Genomic DNA, 7,542 nt, shown 5'->3' on the forward strand with positions numbered 1-7,542 from the left:
CTTCAGTCTGATTGAGCTTCAGTCTCTTCCTGTTTCCTGAGCTGGAAACGTCACTCTGTGTTTGTTAGCCCATTTAGGCCTGACATCGAAATAAAAAAAAGCCTTCTAAATCCTGACAGTTTTCTGAAATACCTCATGTTTCTAGGCCTATATCACTCAATATTTCATGTCAAGGACCCCAAAAATTATCTGTAATTGGCCACCGAGACCCCCATCTGAAAATATGTTGTTCCAGGGACCTCTCCAGATGCAAAGATTTGAGTTAAAAACTTTCGTTCTGAAAAAAAAAATATTCCAAATTTGAGGCACATTTTCACGATTTTTCAAAAATAGCAGACCTACAAGCTCGTATCGCGCCACTCGGTGGCGCGATATGAGCTTGTAGATCTGCTATTTTTCAATAGCTAAATTATAACATAATGTTTAAAGGGGTGCCCGCCCAAAATGGGTTAACTAATACAGTGGTACAAAAGGAGCTGTGTGTTCTGTGGCTGCTTTCATCTCTCTGATCTCACTTGGTTTCGTGGCCAGCAGCTTCCCCGTCAAGAGCTATTTTGGATTATGTGCTACAGACAGTGCCTGTCTTTGATCCCATAAAAAGGGACATGGACAGACCGACAGATTATGGAGATTAGCAGTTTTATTGTAAGTTCTGGACCACCCACTTAACAACTTGGTTCCCAAACCTTTTCATGTCAAGGACCCCCAAATTCACACTAATTATCCCGCGGACCCCCATTTGAAACGATATGCCAGGGACCCCCATAAGAGAAGATTTTTTACAGCTCTAGCAGTGATTCTCAACCCCTTTTTATTTCAAGGACCCCCAGTTTGACATGCATTAGGGCTACGGACCCCCATTTAACCCATTCTGACCGGGCACCCATTTTGGTGTCAGCATCATGTTATGCTTTAGCTATTTAAAAATAGCAGATCTACAAGCTCATATCGCGCCACCGAGTGGCGCGATATGAGCTTGTAGGTCTGCTATTTTTGAAGAATCGAAGAACGACTGACATTTTTTTAGGTCAGAATGGGTTAATCAGACCAGCGTGTGTCCAGTGGAAACCTCGTATGAATCTGATCTCAGGTCAGAATGGGGTAATGGCATTTCCATCTCTGGGACCCCCAATGTATATTGTAAAATCAATGTTAATTTAACTCTGAGAGTGTACATTTGTACACACTCTTTGAGTTACAGACCCATAAGGGTCCATTTAGCTGGGTCCCCCCGCTGGAACTCCTTCAAGTACCCCCTGGGGGTCCCCGCCCGGACCCCACTTTGGGAAGCAGTATAGTGTGATCAACTCTTACAATGTAAACATGGCCCCGTCATGGTCCGTTTTCATGATGATCAAGATCCTATCCGGCTGAGGGTCAGGAGGTAGAGCAGGTCGTCCAATGATCCGTGGGTCGGCGGTTCGAATCCCGGCTCCTCCTGTCCTACATGTCGAAGTGTCCTTGGGCAAGACACTGAACCCTAAATTGCCTCCAATGAGTTGGTCGGTGTGAGCTCGGTGTGACCAAATTTGACTGGGAGACTGCCATTGGATTTTTTTGAATTTTTGTTTTTTCATGTCATATGAAAGCAGGGAATCATAGCTTCAAATTGACATATTGGTTGTTCAGTTTGACCCACCAGTCTTGGAGATATGGCTTATAGAGTGATGTCTTGCAGAAAACAGCGAGTTGAGAAAACAGGCTCGAAAGGTTCACTTCTGTGGTCTCTAACATTACAATAGCTACATGCTTAAGCATTTTTTTCATATTTACATGTCAATTTCAGCTTTGACACTTATTTCAGACATGCTCTAGTATGTGAAGAGTCTGCCTGTGCTATTAACTCATTTTGAAAAAAAGAAAAAAAAAAGTTTTCCTCCTCTGGTGAAAAGCTGGAATGTGCGCGATGGCAGTCTCTCAGTCAAATCTGGTCATGTGTGAATGTGGGAAGTGAGGACGCTGGCGTCGACTGTTCGCCACTTCACCTCCCAATGTATGAATGAATGAACCATTGTAAAGCGCTTTGAGCACTTGGAAAAGCGCTATAAAAATTGCAATTCATTATTATGATGTACTTATGTATTATGATTCTTCTGAGATCCTTTTTGGATCCAAACATAATATCATTCAGAAACACTCTTGGCTTCCTATACCGCACGCTCGGGTTTTAATCTCAATAATCATGTCTCGTGAAGCATCAATTAACGTCTCTTTAATCTCTATCTCATGATGAGATAAGGCATCGTGGCACCGGTAGAGAATGAATTAATTTAGTTGTATCATATTGTATAATATTGATTTTTCTGTCGTCTTGCCTTGTTCTATAACCTTTTCAGATGAAGAACGATTGAAAACGATAGTGTATGCACTGCCGTTCTCTCTGGGAGAACAGGTGCAAAGATCAAGGTGTAAGGGTGAGAATGTTCTTGGTCACCGGTTTGGGAAAATGGAATGGAATGGAATGGGAATGGAGTGGAGTGGAGTGGAAATGGAATGGAATGGAATGGAATGGAATGGAATGGGAATGGGAATGGGAATGGAGTGGAGTGGAGTGGAAATGGAATGGAATGGAATGGAATGGAATGGAATGGAATGGAGTGGAGTGGAGTGGGAATGGAATGGAATGGAATGGAATGGAATGGAATGGAATGGAATGGAATGGGAATGGAATGGAGTGGAGTGGAGTGGAGTGGAGTGGAGTGGAGTGGAGTGGAGTGGAGTGGAGTGGAGTGGAGTGGAGTGGAGTGGAGTGGAGTGGAGTGGAGTGGAGTGGAGTGGAGTGGAGTGGAGTGGAGTGGAGTGGAGTGGAGTGGAATGGAGTGGAGTGGAGTGGGAATGGAATGGAATGGAGTGGAGTGGAGTGGAGTGGAGTGGAATGGAATGGAATGGAATGGAATGGAATGGAATGGAATGGAATGGAATGGAATGGAAATGGAAAATACTTTATTAATCCCCGCAGTCTCTCCGCTGCGACCAAATCTTGGTCTGATCATACTGTAAGGGTGAGAATGTTCTTGGTCTGATCATACTGTAAGGGTGAGAATGTTCTTGGTCTGATCATACTGTAAGGGTGAGAATGTTCTTGGTCTGATCATACTGTAAGGGTGAGAATGTTCTTGGTCATACTGTAAGGGTGAGAATGTTCTTGGTCTGATCATACTGTAAGGGTGAGAATGTTCTTGGTCTGATCATACTGTAAGGGTGAGAATGTTCTTGGTCTGATCATACTGTAAGGGTGAGAATGTTCTTGGTCTGATCATACTGTAAGGGTGAGAATGTTCTTGGTCTGATCATACTGTAAGGGTGAGAATGTTCTTGGTCTGATCATACTGTAAGGGTGAGAATGTTCTTGGTCTGATCATACTGTAAGGGTGAGAATGTTCTTGGTCTGATCATACTGTAAGGGTGAGAATGTTCTTGGTCATACTGTAAGGGTGAGAATGTTCTTGGTCATACTGTAAGGGTGAGAATGTTCTTGGTCACAAGAGCGAGAAGTGCTGACCAGCTGGAACTCCTTGGCGAAGTTAGGTCTTGGCGATATCTTCATCTTTATGGACAAGTTAAGAAAGCTTAGTTGTCAGGCTTAGGTTTAGATTCTCATACAGACTTGATTGAAGATTGGAAGATTTATGATCAGACAGAGAATGGTTCTGGCAAGGTGCCTTATTTAAGGAGGGGGTGACGTCACGACTAGGTAGGCGTGACGTCACCCCTGACACAAGGAGGCAGGTGTAGATAACACGCTCAGCTCTTCTTTTATACATTCAACTCTTTCTGATTTGACATAATATTCTGTCTAGTTTTTGGGGAAATGGAAGTCGTTATTTGTTAGTTCAAGTTCAGTATCAAGTCCACAAGGGGAGAAAACAAGAATGGACATTCTTTGTACTTTATGCACATCTCCTAGTCCTAGTGCACGCTGACATCTGACACCAACTTCCTTTGGATCCACCTGGGAGACGGCAGACTGTGGGGGCCCTTAGCATGGTGGGGGGTCAGATCAACATATGGAATGAGTTCTGTACTGGCCATTCATGGAGCGTGTCTTGAGTGTACAGGGTTTGATGAGGTCAGATCAACATATGGAATGAGTTCTGTACTGGCCATTCATGGAGCGTGTCTTGAGGGTACAGGGTTTGATGAGGTCAGATCAACATATGGAATGAGTTCTGTACTGGTCATTCATGGAGCGTGTCTTGAGTGTACAGGGTTTGATGAGGTCAGATCAACATATGGAATGAGTTCTGTACTGGCCATTCATGGAGCGTGTCTTGAGTGTACAGGGTTTGATGAGGTCAGATCAACATATGGAATGAGTTCTGTACTGGCCATTCATGGAGTGTGTCTTGAGTGTACAGGGTTTGATGAGGTCAGAACAACATTATGGAATGTCAGAACAGGTCAGATCAATATATGTGACCAGATTTGACTGAGAGTCTGCCATCGCGCAAATTCCAGCTTTTCACCAGAGGAGAAAAACTATTATTATATTATATTATTATTATTTATTTATTTTTCAAAATGAGTTTATAGCACAAACAGACTCTTCATGCTAGAGCATGTCTGAAATAAGTGTCAGAGCTGAAATCGACATGTAAATATGAAATAAATGCTTGACATGTAGCTATAGGTGTAATGTTAGAGACCACAGAAGTGAACCTATTAAGGGTTTGAGGTTTGAGGTCAGATATAGAGTTGCTGGCCAACTCCATATATGCAGATCTACGTGCTGATGACCCAGTCTTCTCCATGTATGCTTAGATTAGATGAGGTCATGTGTCGTGATCTTCCCATATATGGAGGTGTGACGTCACGAGGCGTGACCGTTGGCCTGCTTCACCTCCCAATGAATGAGTGAACCATATTGTGAAGCGCTTTGAGCACTTGGACGCTGTAAAAATGCAATTCTAAAACGGGTAGTCCCAATACTTCATTGTGATTGGCTGGTTACCGTCACGTGACCGGTGTAAATTTCACCGATAACCCACTCCTTCAATCACTTTGTATCATCCTGCAGCCTTGTAGCTGAACTGGGGAAGGGGAGCGCTTGATTGCTTTACAAACACATGCCGTGCGGGCGTCTAAGCACCGCCCGGCTCATATGACTGTGAATGTGTGGCTCCAGGCAGCCCCGTAAAATCATCAAGCGCTATTCTCCCGTCACATATAGCCTACTTGCCGAGCACAACAAGGAAATGATGTTGCTCGCTCTGGTGGCGCATAGCGTAGCTACTTTTGTGAATTCAATAGTTTTATTAGGTTAATATTGCTATATGTTTGTAACCGTTTTAGAAAAGCAATAAGCCACTCGAGGCCCCAGCTTACCGGGTATTTTACACTGGCTGGGAGGTAGAAGATGCCTACGCCCCCAGCCAGTGTAAAATACCCGGTAACCTGAGACCTCTCGTGGCTTATTGCTTAATTCATTATTATTATTATTATGGTCGCAACAAAGAGTAACTGAATTCTCAGCGCAGTATGTACATGCAGTCGTCCTGTGTGCCGTGCGCGGAGGGACGGCTGTAATAGAATTGCTAATTAATAAAGATTAGATAAAGATTAGATAAAGATTTCTCTTAACGATTCCCCTTGAGAGCATAATAGAACAAGCCTCTCAACCACCAGCCCCATGCCCCCCCCCCACCCCCCCCCCCCCAACTCCCTCAGGGCCCACAATCAATGAGCACTCTGCTTGTTTGTGCTCTAAACCAATCTGATCTGAGATCAGATTCACACGAGGTTTTCCACTGGACACACACTGGTCTGATGAACCCATTCTGACCTGAGATCAGATTCTAAAAATGTCAGTCGTTCTTCGATTTTTCAAAAAATAGCAGACCTACAAGCTCGTATCGCGCCACTCGGTGGCGCGATATGAGCTTGTAGATCTGCTATTTTTCAATAGCTAAAGCATAACATGATGCCGACACCAAAATGGGTGCCCGGTCAGAATGGGTTAATAGCCCATTCAAAAACAACAACAGCCGTTACAGATGCCTAGACAAACCCATGTCTTGTTAGTTACGTCCGGTCATTATTTTCTCTTTCTCCCTCTTCTTCTATATCTCTCGCACTCCCCCCCCCCCCCCCCCCCCCTCTACAGTCTACTGTACTCCTTCCTTCTGCCTCGCATAAAGATTTTATTTTTTGTTTTATTTAAAGAAAGAACTCTCCACCTGTGTATTGTGTTATCCGATCGATCTCTTTGTCTCAGCTCTTAATGGTCTCCACATTGACCCGTTTGTTAATACGCTGGATGTAATTGCAACTTGTCGGTAAAATTAGAAGGGGAATCAAAATGAGCTCCCCCTCCCTCCACAAATAGTTCTTATGAGGTAGCTGCCCAAAGTTTTTTTTTTGCGTTTCTGCTCTGGCTCACCTTGGTGTGAAATCGATCCATACTTGCTTGCCCTGGGAAACGTAGACTTACCGCGCCTTGCTCATGGCGGGGATTAGACAGAAGCTCACCTAATGACGTTAAGCTGGAGAGACTCACTTTGGCTTCACTGATGCTAAATGGACAGACAGTCCGGTCCACTGTGTCACAACAACAGGAGAAGAATGTCATTAGAGGAATAAATAGGACTGAAACCGCGTGCGTGCGTGCGTGTGTGCGTGTGTGCGACTGTGCATGCGTGCGTGCGTGCGTGCGTGCGTGCGTGCGGCAGAATTGGTGTCACCGAGATGAAGTGTAGGAGGGAGCCATATTTAACATGTCCACCTCGTTGTGAGAACGGTTGTGGTGATTGGTTCCGAAATGCACGGCTAATTAGAAGCGCCTATATATGCAATGAGCGGGGCTGACAGCTGATTACAGCTTAGCCTTGTTATGACCACCGCGTCCTACGTTAAAGTAACACTTTGATTCATTTTGTCAAGTGTCTCTGTGTCACTTTGGGATGCGGCATAAATAGCCATAGTAAATACGCTATATTCACTACAGCCAATCAGCATATGCCGCTTTACCAGACATCAATTAGCGTGTGTGGAGTCTTCTGACAGGGAGCTGCAAGTTGTACTTATAAACTACAGAGGGTTAGAGAACTTTTTGACAAATGACAAAATATGCCTCTGCATGAAACTAGAAAAGCGAATGAAAGACCTCTCTCTCTGTCTCTCACTCTCTCTCTCTCTGTCTCTCACTCTCTCTCTCTCTCTCTGTCTCTCACTCTCTCTCTCTCTGTCTCTCACTCTCTCTCTCTCTCTCTGTCTCTCTCTCTGTCTCTCACTCTCTCTCACTCTCTCTCTCTCTCTCTCACTCTCTCTCTCTCTCTCTCTGCATGTACGGTAAACAGGTTAACCCATTCTGACCGGGCACCCATTTTGGTGTCGGCATCATGTTATGCTTTAGCTATTGAAAAATAGCAGATCTACAAGCTCATATCGCGCCACCGAGTGGCGCGATACGAGCTTGTAGGTCTTCTATTTTTGAAAAATCGAAGAACGACTGACATTTTTTTAGAATCTGATCTCAGGTCAGAATGGTTCATCAGACCAGTGTGTGTCCAGTGGAAAACCTCGTATGAATCTGATCTCAGATCA

This window comes from Protomyctophum parallelum (genome assembly GCF_964188405.1).
Source record: "Protomyctophum parallelum genome assembly, chromosome: 18".
In the NCBI taxonomy this organism is placed as follows: Eukaryota; Metazoa; Chordata; class Actinopteri; order Myctophiformes; family Myctophidae; genus Protomyctophum; species Protomyctophum parallelum.